This window comes from Microplitis mediator, chromosome 8 (genome assembly GCF_029852145.1).
Source record: "Microplitis mediator isolate UGA2020A chromosome 8, iyMicMedi2.1, whole genome shotgun sequence".
Classification (NCBI taxonomy): domain Eukaryota; kingdom Metazoa; phylum Arthropoda; class Insecta; order Hymenoptera; family Braconidae; genus Microplitis; species Microplitis mediator.
The window spans coordinates 7,194,900-7,210,804 of record NC_079976.1 but is presented as its reverse complement, the minus strand read 5'-3'; the positions used below and the strand labels follow the sequence as shown (position 1 = coordinate 7,210,804).

The 15,905-nt window shown below is 31.9% G+C and overlaps 1 protein-coding gene across 1 annotated transcript in view; it reads right to left on the bottom strand.

The window, feature by feature from the left end:
- The window catches only part of LOC130672732 (discoidin domain-containing receptor 2-like), a 28,626-nt gene extending 17,419 nt beyond the window's left edge, over positions 1-11,207 (bottom strand). Inside the window, exon 1 of the mRNA XM_057477437.1 lies at positions 10,733-11,207. The gene's annotated coding sequence lies outside the window, so the exon portion shown is untranslated. The remainder of the gene's footprint in view (positions 1-10,732) is intronic.
- Between the last annotated feature and the right edge of the window lie 4,698 nt (positions 11,208-15,905).

Below are 15,905 nucleotides of genomic sequence, written 5' to 3'. Positions count from 1 at the left end.
TTCCGTCGCGAGGAGCTTTTGGTATGGGTATGTACAGGCATCAAATATATATATATATATTTATGTATATATATATAGCAGGCGAGGGAGAGACAGAGCTAAAACTGAGCATTGAAGCAAATGAGTAAGAGAAACGGCAGTCAAAAGCAGGAACAGTAATGCTTCGTCGACAGGCACATAGCCGCAGAAATGTAAATACCAGTTGGCCAATCAGACTGATTGCTCCCATTCGTACTGGGATGCTCGTCATTCATAGTAGACGGTTGTGCCTTCGGGATTTCGCATGGCAAGCCATTGAATCGACCTATTGTTCCTCAATAGGTGGTATGTATCTTCAACTCACCCTTACACTGCTTCGAGACTTAATACTCCATGCTCATTTTACAGATTAAAATGACAGCCTCCAATATTTTTTTAATGCCTTTTTTCAGATGCATTGCAGTTTTTTTTACTTTTCTTTTTCTTCTCATTTTTTAAACGAAGCAATTGGTCTATAAATGAAACAGCAGTGCTCAGAAAATAATTACTAATGAATTGTAATTCATAACCATCTATTTGTTAGTACGAAGATGGAATATGTAACCATTTATCATTTGTACAATTAATCTAGTGTACATTGTAAAAAATTGGGAGAGATTACTGATTTTATTTAAATTCATCGTTTCGGAGTTGAGAAAAAAAAACCGTCCGCACACGGAGTAAATGAAGAGTTTGTTTTTCCAGCGAACTAATTTTGGAGTGAACTAAATTTTAATTAAATCCTAATTTACTCCGCTATGAAGTTTTAAAAAAATCATTTTGCATGTGGAAAAAATTGGGAGTTTATTTTTTCGGTATCACGAATGTTTGCCTGCGGACATCAAATCCGCGACTTTATAATAATTTATATACTTTATAATATTTTATATACTTTATTTACTCATTTACTTTTTTCAGTAACATTGCAAGCGTGGGTGTGTTAACATACTATTGTAATTACACATACACAAAACTTTTGAAAAAAGGGCACATTACCGATTTACAACGTCGCGAAATTAACGTCTGCGGATGAAACATTAGGGAACCATTTTTTCAGCGGAGTGATTTCGGAGTCAACTGATCTTTATTTAAGTCCGCATTTACTCCGACTCAACGTTTCAATATTAAAATAAATTCGTTTTAGGAATGAATTTGACTCCCAATCGAATTTTCACCATTAAATTAAACTTCCCTTCGGAGTAATTTAAGGGGATTAAATAAATAAAGTCACTCTGGGTTTACTCCGCGTTGACTCGGCTAATTTTTACAATATATGCAAAAAAACCATGATAATTTCCGGTCGCTATGAGATATTTTGCGAGTTAATGATTTTCGATAGTTTGCAGTAGACTTGTATTTTTTTCCTGAATATTCAATGAAAATAATATAAAAAAAGTATGGATAGACTTCCATTGCATTTTTTATTGTCGCGTTATAAAGTTTAATATAGAAAATTCTATTAATAATAAATATAATACATAATAAAGAAATTGATTTTTCACTGGATATTTTAATAAAGCGTATAGTTATATATTATACACTTTGCATTTACTGTATCGTTACCTACAAAATTTCCATATTTTAGTATAATAATAACAATGTGACTGCTTGTGCTGAAAGCAGCATACATAAACTAATTGTGAAAAGTTTCACAAGCAGTGAGAGAAAAAAAAATTACAGACAGCTAAATCTTTTCGGTCTGTAGGTAACAGTTCAATTAATGTAGACGATTGAACAATAGACATTTAATTTCAGTAAACGAGTAAATGAATTTTTTTCAGTTGGGAAAAAATTTATAGGAAATTGAACCTGCTTTTAATTAACGATTATATACATCACTTTTTACTCGTTTTGTTCATTGAATACACTGTAAAAACTCGGGAGTGATTACGGGTTTTATTTAAATCTGAATTCACTCCGTCACTTGGAGTTCCGGAGTTTAAAAAAAAATCTTCGTATACGGAGTAAAAGGTTGCGCGTTTGGTTGAAAAATATCTACGGACAGAATATCCTGAAAATTGACGTAACAAAGGGATGAAAAAATATACCGGCACAAATATTTAATCGATTGAATTTTTTTACGGATATTTTGTCTACAGATTTTTTGTCTGATGGATATTTTGTCAATGGATATTTTTTTGCGGATATCTAAGCGTGTCACCGGAGTAAATAGAGAGTTTTTTTCCAGCGGAGTGATCTGGATTTTATTTAAATAGGCATTTACTCCGATTCAAAGTTGTAATATTAAAATTAACTCTTTTTAGGAATGAATTTCACTTCAAATCAGACATTTACAATTAAATTAAACTCCCCTGCAGAGTGAATTTAACTCCGAGGGGATTAAATAAATAAACAGTCATCTGCTCAACATTTACTCCCGATTTACTCCGTGTTCAATTCTCTAATTTAGTAGAATACACGTAAAAAATCGGAATGATTACGGATTTTATTTAAATCTGAATTCACTTCGTCACTCGAAGTTCCGGAGTTTGAAACAAAATCACTCCGCATACGGAGTAAATGGAGAATTTGTTTTTCCAGTGGAGTGATCTGGATTATATTTCCATCCGCATTTACTCCGATTCAGAGTTTTAATATTAACAAACTCTTTTTAGGAGTGAATTTTACTCTGAACCGAAGTTTCATCATTAAAATAAACTCCCCTTCGGAGTAAATTTCACTTTAAGGGGATTAAATAAATACAGTCATGCTCTCCGGATTTATTTTTTAGTGTAAAACGAACCAAATCTTGAATACAAAATGTAACTATTCAATTTTTATCATCATTAATACCCAATAAATTTTAAATTATTTTTAAAAAGTATTAAATTTTCAGTTACTTTGATAAAAAATAACAAATATCAACCTGTTTTGAATACAAGAGGTAATATCTCATTGATAAAAAAAAATAATGGTCGCAGTTCGGTTAATATCGGAAATCGAACATTGTTTTTCCACATCAAAGTAAATTAATGGGATATCGATTATCACCCATGCACTATCTGATGTATAAACTCCGCTCGTATTTTAAATTATTTCAGTCAACAAAATAAAACAAAGCGACCAACTATTACATGATTTAGATAAAAAGTAACCATATATACTTGAGTTTATCGATAACAACTGATATATTTTAGTGAACCTTGCTCGAACAATGTATAACTTAAATTTATCAAAAAATATATTAAATAATGACAGTATCGTAGAGTTGAAGATAAAAAAACAAAAGTAATGATAATGATAAATTGAGATAATAAGAAATATTGTCTAAATTAAATGTTAAGAGTAAGTGGCCTTCATAAAGACCAGGGTAATAAATTTAAATAAATTAGTCTCACACTTCCGGTGTTTCGTTTAAACTCTTTATAGAATTATATGGCATCAGGGTGTTCCCCAATTGAATATATACTCCCTTCTTCTCGGCGTCTATGTACTAGTTGTTCCATGAATACACGTGCGAGCATTGATTTATTGACGGTCATTAAACACTGACACTCGTATATGCTCAACCAATTAACATTGGCGAAAAGACTACTGGCAACAGCATCTCTCGTGTGAATGTACCAGTACATATTTATATTTATATACATACATATATATCTATATGTGTACACTAATGCAGGTGCATTTATTTTCTGTGTTTCTTAAATTTTCTCATATGCCATCTGTTCATACTCGTTTCTCAGCTTCTGCGATACGTCGTCTGCAAAGAGGGAAACGAGTATATTTATTTTACTCCTTTTCCTCCACTTCCCGGCACAACAAACTAAACCAGATAGAGTATACGGTTTATATTTAGATTATGCTCCTCGTCACTCTTCTCTCGACTGTCCTTGTCCGCCTACCGCATATAAGTACCCACCCTTGCCACTAATTTACTAAAAAAATAACAACGTTATTATAAACATAAATATTTAAAGAAGTTACTGGGAATAGTGGAAGAGCAAAAAAACATAAATAAATAAATAGTTAAGTACAGTACAGTACCCGGGTCGAAAATATAACTTTTGAAGTTATCGATTCGCCGACGGTTTTCCGAAAAGCTGTCGATTTTTGCGACTTGAATTTAATTTTTCTCAACTTTTAGAGTTTTTTTCATCTTAGTTTGAACTTATTCGTCTTTACTTCGAGCACGACAGTCATTTTTGCTGATCCAAGTCAAAAGCAAGCAGTATTTTTTAGTGTAAAATGTGTCTTTCACGTTTCACTTCACGGAAAAAAATGATTGACAATAATTGTAGTTCAGCTTCTAATTATTTATGTTATGTTCAATAACTAATGTCGTTTCAGTTAGTAAAATTATGATTTTAATTTTTAAACTGCTATAATTAACAATTAATCGTTGAAATATACTGCTTGACTATTTAAAATTACAACTTAAATTGAGTTTTCGCCTTGGTTTAGACTTAACTGGCTTACTTAGTCACGATTTAAGACGAAAAAGTCTAAACCAAGTCGAAATTCATTTGGTTTTGACTTAAATTATAGGGCGAAAAAATCGAAACTAAGGTAAAAAGCGAAAAACACATTTTACATTAGAAAATACTGCTTACTTTTGACTTGAATCAGCAAGAATGACTGTCGTGCTCGAAGTAAAGATGAATAAATTCAAACTAAGATGAAAAAAGCTCTAAAAATGGACAAAAATCTAATTTAAGTCGAAAAAGTCGAGATCTTATCGAAAAATCGTCGGCGAATCGATAACTTCAAAAGAAAATAAGGTGAAAAAAGTCTGAATCAAGTTTTATTTTTTACCCGGGATGTGTTTTTCACGTTTCATTTAGTTTTGACTTCGAAATTTCGATTTGATATACCCGGGTCAAAAATAAAATTTGATTCAGGCTCGCTTCACTTTATTTTGTTTTGAAGTTATCGATTTGCCGACAATTTTTCGATAAGATTTCGACTTTTTCGACTTAAATTAAATTTTTTTCGTCTTAGTTTCAACTTATTTGTATTTTTTGATCTTAGTTTGAACTTATTCGTCTTTAATTCGAGCACGATAGTCATTCACCTTACTTTTGACAACCAAGTCCAAAAATAAGTTATTTATTCGCCTTACTTCCGTCTCAATATATAAAAATTATTTCACCTTAGTTTTGACTTTTTCGCCTCACAATTCAAGTTGAATAAGTCTAAACCAGGATAATTTTGATTTGATTTAGACTCTTTCGTCTTGAAATTTAAGTTGAATAAGTCTAAGCCCAGTGAATTTCGACTTGATTTAGACTTTTTCGTCTTAAATCATGACTAAGTAAGCCAGTTGTCTAAACCAGGGCTCAAACTCAATGTATTTCATATCTCCGTAAAAAAAGTCGAGTTTGTCTTATGAAAAACGGCTCTAAATTTCGAGTTGGTAAACCGAATCTAAATCAAGTTTTATTTTTGACCCGGGTATATACATTTTAATTTTGAGATTTCAGAATTGCGGATTAAAAAAATAAAGAAGGATAAATGGCTCGTTGGTTTGAAACACAAACCATACCACATAATAATACAGCAGTCGGTTTAAGAGAGCGAAAAAGCCGCATCTTTTTCTTTGTAACGACGCCCTGCTTTTCATTGGCATCTCACTCACACTTATTCACTTTATACGTTACATTTACTCTCTTATATGCCGCGCAACGCCGCTGCTCATCCCTTTTCCTCTATCGATCGTCACACCATACCAGTAGAAAATACTGTCCCTCTTTGCTACGCTGTATACTGTGTATCACACTGTAAAATAGGAACAAAAGTACAAAATTCATTATTCACGTCAACGACGTGTTCATTTTTTCTCTTTTTTTCAATTACATATTTTAAACTTTATCTATACATGAATCGTTTATGTGCACTGGTATACTTTTTACTCTTTTCATTCTATTAATATAAATATAAAGTGAATTTTATATATAGGTCATATGGTGAGATCAATGCAATGATATATTGTTTGTATAAAATAACAACGGCAATATTGATTTAACTGTTAAGTAATTCATGCGTGCATATGATAAAAAAAAAAGCTCGACGAATTGAATATCATAACTGTTGGCAGACGATAAAATCCTATTTACTCTTTATAGTTATAGACGACTGAATATTAATTTAATGATACACTGTAAAAACCCGGGGTAAGTCCAGGCGGTGTAGGGGTTAAAATTTTCAGTTTTGAATTTCAACACTGAAAGCGGTGTTAAAATAACACCGCTGAAGGTATAAATACACTGTAAAAAATCACCGGGGTAAGTCCGAGCGGTGTAGGTGTTAAAATCGGCGGTGTTAAATTTCAACACCGAAAGCGGTGTGAAAATAACGCCACCGCCGGTGTAAATATTCTAGACCGGTGTTAAAATAACGCCGCCGTCGGTGTAGATACTCCGCTTTTACACCAGTTACTCCGCTTTTACACCGGTTACCCTGCTTTTAAACCGGTATTTTAACACCGTCGAATTACGCCTCCTACACCGATGTAATTTCATTTTAACACCGTGCGGAGTTAAAATGAGTCCATTTTTAACACCGCTCTTTTTACAGTGTATTCTTTATTGGTGTTAAAAAAATTGCCCGGTGTTGAAAATATTTTTCGGTGTTGAAAATATTTAACTTTGTGAATATTTTTACTTACTCGTACTACAGTTAGACAGTATTTTTATTAATTAATTAAATTATTGGTGATTAAAATGGTGGGTGTAAAATTGTGTAATTTTTAAATAAATTACGTATAACAAAAATAATTATTTAAATAAGTAGGGGAGGGGAGGGCAAATTGGGCCCTTAAGAAACATAATTATGTCATTAATTTTTTTTAGGCGTTTACTTCTTTTTAGACCCTTGATACTTATTCTCACTTCATTATGCTGCGTCCATTAAAATTGAAAAATCGAAAATTAGGGCAAAGTGGGTCCTCCAAAAAATTTCGGATATTTTTTATACTTTACACGTGTGATATTTGCAAATAACTATAAAACAATTGTATTTTAATAATATAAAAGTCATTTTAATAGTCTCCTGCGACATAATTTTAAAACATAATTTTATTATCTTTAACTTTCTTAATAAATTATATTTAATGAACAGTTTCGGTGGTCTATTTTAGCCCTCATTATATAAGAAATTTCGATAAGCTTATTATCCGTCCGAATTTATTGACGTATAGAAAATTTTGAGCGGCCCACTTTGCCCCTCCTCCCCTACATATGAAAATTGAAATTTCCTCCAGATAATATTCATTTAATATTTAAATTTTTTATATGTAATACATTTTTTTTTTTAATTTCCATACGAGTAATTTTTTTTACACCAATTTAACACCACCTACACCAGTATTATTGCATTTTAACACCGCTCTTTTTACAGTAGGATTAAAAATTTAGTAGATGTGATACTGTCATATGGATAAGGTAGGTATCGATATGAGTGCTCTTCAATTCACTAACCGATCCCCTAGTTTTGTATGGTATATATCTACATAATCCAATATCGTTTGTTAACCCGAACGTCGTTTGGACTACCCAGAGCCCTTGTATTTTTATTACGTCTACGGGGAAATCTAGCCCTCAGTTTCGTGTGCATATACCATCTGGTAGCCAAAGCCAACATGTCTCGCTCTAGCTCGTAAATCGACTTGAAGCACAAACAAGGAGGATTTCAGTACGCCCCCAAACTCTCATATACTCTTTCGAGTCACATAAATCGATTTTTTTTTCCTTTTTTTCTTTCCTCTTTTCTCATACTCTATATTTCTCTTGCTCGTTCTCTTGCTTTCCATTAACACCGGAATTTACTGAGTTAGGACAACTATTAGAGGGTGAAATTCTGTGAAATTTTATTTTTTGTGGCATATGCCGAGTCAAAGACTTCCTAAGATCTCTTGTATAAAATAGTAATAATAATTTAATTAAAAGATAAATTAAATTTTTACGTAATTATTTTTTTTTTGCGGCGCGAAAATTGAAAACGAACGGATATGGTGGGTGTCAGTTAAAGAATTGGCAAATATTCACGTACATCCGTGTCAATGATTCAGTACATTATCTTAGACCGGATGTGAAGACACCGCCGACGTTTATCGGACACGTAAACTCTTCTTCCCATTCGCCTCTTACTCCTCTACATGTGTAGTTTCCACTTGATTCACTTTGTTCTTCATTGCTTGTTGTTCATTAATATATATGTATATATATGTATATATGTACATCTTCTCTCTATATCGACCCTTATTTCATCAATATACGTACGCACGTCCTCTTGGCACGTGAGTCGCATTTATTCTTGCACTTCTCGGTTATATAGCGAAAGCCAATTTATCGGGGCTCTATATGAACATTAATCACAAAAGCGACACAAGTTTAGACCTCTAATGCTCACCCCACAACCAACGGGGTATATCTGGATGAAAATGAAAGCGCATGATGGATCGCCAAGTAATTTACTCCAGCAATTATTACATCATATAAATAAAATATACTGTACATATCCGGTTGATATCAAATTATATATACACTGAGAAAAAAATTACTTTTACATTTTTTTATATATACTGTAAAAAATCGGAAGTGAATTTGGCGGGATTGCGGATTTTTTTAAAATTCGAATTCACTCTCACTCGGAGTTTCGGAGTTTTTACAAAAAATCATTCAAAATTCAAAAAATCGAAAAGAATCGGCCTATTACTGGGTCGTGAATGGCTGCCAATTTTCAAGCATCGGTCGAAGATCGGCTAAATATCGGATGATAACGGTATGCCAAGCATGACAGTTGCAAGCATTGGCCAATCGTGGCAATCAATCATCGGCCAAAGCTTGGTATCAAGAACACTCGATCAAACCGTTGGCCAATGAACGGCGGTTAATTGTGTGCCGTTTTTATAAGCAAAAAGACGGCTGCCAATGATTCACCATGTACGGGCCAGTATAGTTAGCCATTTTTTGGCCATTTATTGGCCAGTCATTGCAAATCAGGCATCAGCCGATCTATGGGAAAATTTCAAAGCTCGGCGACTTTGTATGGGAAATAGGGCGCGTTTTTTCAACGGAGTGATTTCGGAGTGGTTTGAATTTTATTTAAATCCGCATTTACTCCGATTCGAAAATTTCACTCCGCAAATTTTTTACAATGTAAGAAATTATGCTATTGGAAATTTTCAATCTGATATATTTTTAGTGCAAAAATTTTGGGACTTCATTCAAAATCTTTTTCTTAATCGAAGAAAGCTGAGCTCAGCTCGAGATATGCTGTCTTTTTTTTTGGAGTACTGTAAATAAATTTCAAATTTCTTCTGTCAAGAAAATTATTCTTCAACTAAAATATGGAATGCCATTGACAATGTAATTGTTTTTACAAAACTTAATTTTTTTTTTCAGTCTATAAATATGATACATTTCTCATTGATACTGAAGTTCGCCACCATCTAATAATTTTTGATTTTTTTTTTCAAAACGATAAATTACAAAAAAAAAATATTTAAAAAATTGCACCTCTAGTTTTTAAAATTTTCTACCTGTGCATATTTTCATTTCATTTTTTCATTGATTTTTAAAAAAAAACCGAAAATTCTTACTGTCTACCACCTCCAGAATCATGAATTATTTATAATAAATTCTATATATATCCATATTAATTAAATTTGTGCGTGGAGATAAATACCGTAAATTATAATATAATATAATACAATATAATAAATTGATTTTAACCCTTAATATATACAATAAAGTATACACATACATTTAATCTCCATAAACCCAAAAGCGCATGCGTCCACGCTCGCGCACTCTTATATTTATTTTATCGATATTTAATTTTTCCCCAATTAATATATTATTTATATTTATAATAACTACAATATACCGACCACAGATTCCCCAATTATAATTATAATATAATTTTCCAGACATTTATATTCCACAATATATTTGCCATGTATACAATAAAAGTCATATTAATGAACGTGTATTCTATGCAAATATTAGTATTCAGTATATATGTATAATATATCATATATATAAATTCTAAATGAATGCAAATTATTGAATGAAATAATAAATATACTATTGATATTATATCAAAGATGACCTAATAGAGTCTGAAACAACCCCGAGAGTGTTCTCTAGACTGAAGTCATCAACCTAGAGGAGGCACACGCGATATCGACCTGTTAGCAAGCCAGCCAGCATCAAGTCGATATCAGAAGCAAGGCTGCCGGCATTGGCTCTATACTTCTATTGGACTGTGACTATAAACTTTCAGATCTAAAAAAAAAATCCGGCAAAAATAAGAAGAACAAGAAGAAAAAGAAAAAAATAAAGAAGTAAACTAAGAAATCTTCTCTTGAGGGTATGATATATTTTATTCATCACCTGACTAATATTCTTATATACTATTTTAATAATTCCTAATTGTCTTTACAATTCTTATATTGAATTATAGACCACAGTCGCATTTACATTTTTAACGAACGGCATACGCAGAATTATTTCTGCGTTTCCGCTTGATTCCCATCAGAGAATAAGAAATGAAGAGAAAAAAAAATTTTATACTTCGTTAATTAACTATTTAATTTATTCCTATAAAAGTCAATACTTGAAAAAAAAAAAAAATCTCACGCTGTGTCGACTGCTCCGAAAAAAATAAAAAACCGCCTAATAAATTAAATATACTTTTATATAGGATTCAATTTAAATTGAGCGGTAAAATTCCAACAAGTTAATTATATAGTATATAGATTTTATTTTACCTTTTTGTGACTGGTAATATCCAAAAAAACGGGCCAGTAAAAAAAAAAATAAAGTTATACATTCACTTGGCTCACAAAAAAACACAAAAACTTCAGTAATCCATTCATGGCTGGAAGTTTTTATTTAAAAACTATAAAATAAATAAATATAATAATATAATGTATAATTCACGATATGGAATTTAAATCACAAAGAATCACAGTGCACAAAAATTCACATTGTTATGATTATAAACGACCTTGAGAAAATGTGAGATACAGTTCGTGTAATGCCCATGACATTGGTTAACTATAATTCGTAATAGGTTTTAATTTTATGTACATGAGTAATTATTTTATAATAAACAATATTTTGGTAAACTGTATATATTTATATAAATAATTGAGTTTAAATTGTGTGTTTCGTGACCGCGGCGCGGCACTAACTGACAGCACTGTGATCAGAAGTGTGTGTCTGTATGAGCAAGAGCAGCGACGAACCTCGACGAGGGGAGAGACGGCGAAAACCCATGGGGAAGGGTCACGGTAGTTCGATCGGGCTGGAGCTCTAACAAAACTGCTGTTCCTAGTTCACCTCAGAGCCACCTAGGATATTATTTCCTAAGTTATTGTGCAGTCGGTATTCACTGGAGACTGGAACTGACTGACTGGAGCAGAGGTTTTGTTTCATTGTTTGGTGTCTGGAGCACAATGGAGAAAAGACGGCAAAAGACCCTGGAGTTTAAACATTACACAGTTGCGTAGTACAGCTGGACGATAAAAGTACCAGTCACGATTCTAAAATTAGATGACGTCTAGAATTTTTGAATTTTTTTAAAAGCGATGAATTGTAAAAAAAAATTTGTCAGAAATTTGAGCTATGGCTTTTTTACCCTGGTTAAACAACTGAATTCGACCGAATTAAAAATTTTAATTCTGTTATATTCTGCAAAACAGAATTCAACTGAATTGAAAATTTGAATTTGAATTAAACAGAATAAAACCGATTTAAAAATTTCAAATTCGTTTTAATTCAGTTTAACTCGGATTCAGTACCAGAAATTGGAGAATTGTTTTCGAATAAAACCGAATAGAATTATTTAAATTCGTTTTAATTTGGACAAATTCTGAGTTTTCTGCCGAATTAGACAGAATTCATTTTTAAACTAGGTACCGAATTAACAGAATTTAACTGAATTAAATAGAATTGAAAATTTAATTCTGCTTAATTCGATTAAATTCAGTTGTTTAATCAGGGTAATTTTTGACATGTGCATATTTTTAGTTTTTTTTTTGTAACTAAAGACAAAAATTTTCTAGGACTAGAAAAAATTTCTTGGATCAAGAATTTTTTTCTCGCCTAAAAATAATTTTACTCGCCGCAAGAAAATTTTTACTTGACCTAAGAAATTTTTGAATTATAAATTGAAAACAAAAATTTTTCTGGGGTAAGAACAAATTTCTTGAGGCGAAAAAAAAATTCTGGAACCAAGAAATTTTTTCTAGTCCTAGAAAAATATTTGTCTTCAATTCATGCAAAATATTTCTTGCGCCAAGAAATTATTTTTTTCTGTCTACTGACTTAGGGATCATAAAAAATATTGTAATCTTTAAATTATGGAGGGTAGATATACTTCTACCCTCCATACTTAAAACTTATACTTTAAAAAATAGCAGATTTAATATCGAGTAAATGCTGAGCGGGTGACTGTTTATTTCATTAATCCCCTCTGAGTTAAATTCACTCCTAAAAATAGTTTATTTTAATCTAAAGATTCAAAATGATTAATAGTTACGTAATCTCAAATCATTCCAAATTAGATTTCTTAATCAGGGCTTAATTACTCTGTTTCCGGAGTGTTCTTATTCAAACCCCGTACTCCAAATGACGAAGTGAATTCGGATTTAAATAAAATCCATAATCACTCCGTATTATAAATTTTCAAAATAAAACTTATGACAATAAACTTTTCACCGTCATTATGTTTATAGACTAAACTATCGTAACTTCAATTATTGGTATGTATCGGAAGTATTTTTCATCCCCCCGTGTTATTGTTCACCCAGAAGTACAAATAAGTTCATAAACTATCAAACTTGTAAACAAATATCCCAAAAGAGTTAATAGCCGGCTGATGGTTCAAAGATCATATTTCCAAATTCCAAAAAAAGCTGCATGCAGAACCACTCTGTGGTAGTTTCCATGGTGTCGCAATGAATGGACCATGTTAGTGATAATTACGAGAGCACGACAACAACAACGATGTACATAACATATATATATATATATATATATAGAGGAGTAGAGCCAAGAAGACTCCGGTTCGCAATAGCAATAGCACGTGAATGCGGGGTCGAATGGTTAAAGCCCATATCAAGGGGTATATAGAGTAGAGAACAAAGTATAACAGCGAGTCGTATCCCCTCGCCCTTAAACAATACTGTTGGGACTACCGGGAGTGTGTAACAACCAACTCGAGGGGTCGCGAAATATGTTGTAGAAACGAGACGGGCAACGTATGTGGTCGGCCGTTGACGCGGTATTTTATTGATTTTCCTTAGCCTTTTGGGGATGACGAGACTTGACGCGAAAGCTATGATGTTAATTATCGCACGGGAAATTTAGACGCAGGTGGGGCTAGTAGCCATGATGACGCCAAATTTAAGGAGCGCCGACACCCCAACTTTCTGTGGAATATTTCTTTATTTAGTTACAGATGGATAACTTTGATATTACTGGGTTTTAATGTTCCAGGGGTCGACTTTTATTATTGTATATACTACAGTATGTATGAATGCTATGATATCGATACTAATACTGTTACTATACGACTACTACTAGTGCCATTGGTATAACTAGAGTACGGGACTAAAGTCCTGACGACCACTGTCGACGTTGGCTTTCAATATATTGAGTCAACGGCTGTATGGGATTCAACGTCGCATTTCAAATACCTTTGTGTTGTACCATTGTCATAAATATATTCTTTTATTCCCTTTTTTGTGCCTGACATGATCCGATTATAAGTTTTTTTATTCTTTTTTGTTCCCTAAGTGGAATGCTTCTCAGATCATTTTGTTATTTTTCTTCATAAAGCCAACGACTTCTCTTTTGTATTACAATTATGCACTGTCACGGAAAAATATAACTTTTTCTGTCGACTGTTTTTCTAGTGACGTAAAAAATTAAGTTTTTCAAACGAATATTTAATAAAAAAAATTTATAAGTATGAGCTTTATTATAACTTTCTATTCCTGCCAGTGAAAATGTATAGAACAACACCCTGGTAATATTAAATCAAGGTGGATTGTATAAACTGAAATTGTATCCGGTAATATGTTAGCTAGAATTTATTTACTGAGTTTCTGTAAAAAAATTTGTTTGCTTTACAAGCGATAATCCAATAACAATAAAACAATTTTGGGAATGTAAACCAGACTCAAAAATGTAACGGAAATACAATTTGTAAAAAAAATGTATGAGGGTTAAGCTAACAAAATTATAATTTTTGAATAGAGAACTGTAAAAAATATATGATATTGACAATTGAAAATTTATAGAGGGAATTAAAAAAAAAAAAACCCAGTTTTTAGATCATTTGTGTTTACAGAAAAAAAGGATTTTTTGGTGCAAGAAATATTTTGCATTAAGAATTGAAGAAAAAATTTTTCTTAGAATTAGAGAAAATTTCTTTACGCAAAAATTTTCTTCTTGACTTACGAAAATTTTAATTTTATATTTATGATGCAAAAAATTTCTTGGGATGAGTGTAAATTTTCTTGAGGTGAACAATACTCATGTAGAAAAAAATTCGTTCCAAAAAGATTCCAAAAAGGATCGAATGTGGAACTTCTAAATTGAGACAGATTAGAACTTCGAGTGTAACTTTTTTTGAACTTTTATAATTTTGATAATAAAAAAAAAGTTTACCAAGGACTTTATATAAGCGAATTTTGAGTAAAAAAAGAACCTTTTAAAGATATTTTCATGATACCAGCATCGAAACTTGAAGTTTCAGTGTCTCTACAGCCCCTCAAAACTAACTAATTTCAAGTCGATGCTGCAAACAACTGCTACCGAATTCGTAATTCAAAAATACCTACATACAGCGGGCAGAAACATGCGTGTTTCTTCTCTTGAGAAAAAACACAATTGTTTCTGCCCGGTGTCAGTTATATTTAATGTTCATTTGCAGCCTTATTGCTCTCATTTGTTAACTTGTCACTTCAGTTTACTCATTTCATTTTTCAAGTGACAGTTTTAATTAACAAAATAAAATTACTAAAAAATGAGTGAAGATAATACTTTTGTCTTATTTACTATTTAATAACTGACTGTAAATCACATATTTCTCATTCTCTAACAGTTCTCCGCATCATCGGCTTGAAATTAACTTGTTTCTTACTGGCTGCTGACACTTAATCTTGAAGTTGGGATGCAGATAATCATGGAAAATATAGTGTGTGACTCAGGATGAAACAAGACGATTTTAGACTAGGGTGATGTCAGCCTTGGCCTGCGGCTCGGGCAGCCAACCTCACCTTAGCCTGAAATCGTCTTGTTTCATCCCTTGTCACACAATATACTATTTTTTACTCAAAATTCAGTCATATAAACTCCTAGATAAAATCTTTTTTCATTTATTATCAAAATTACTAAAGTTTCACTCAAAGTTCTCAACTTTAGAAGTTTCACATATCGAACTTTCGTGTAATTCTTTTCACACAGGTAATTGATACTATTCTACTTCTAAAATTTACCAAAATTTGTTGTATTCATTGTGAAATAAAGTTCCTAAACGAAAATAGTACATTAAGTATATGCAAATTGAATTTATTTTTATAATCAAAAATGTATTGGGACCTTGAACAATTTTTTTTTAAACCCAATCTTGTTTGTTTAATTTCTGAATTAATTTTCCGCATACCCCTGCTTATGCTAGCTTTGCGTAAGAGCTGATCCGCGCTTCCTTATACATAAATATATTTCATCGATGCGCGTGCTTAAATTGAGTTTTGCTGTATCCACACTATTATAAAATGATATAAAATGTAAATTTCTAGTGAGAGGAGACTTCGATTTACAACACGAAATTAATTTTATACCCATTACAGTTACTTTAAAATTCTTCAAAGAATATTTAAATTTATATTATCTAGTTTTCGGTTACGCGGTTCGTTAGTACAATGACAG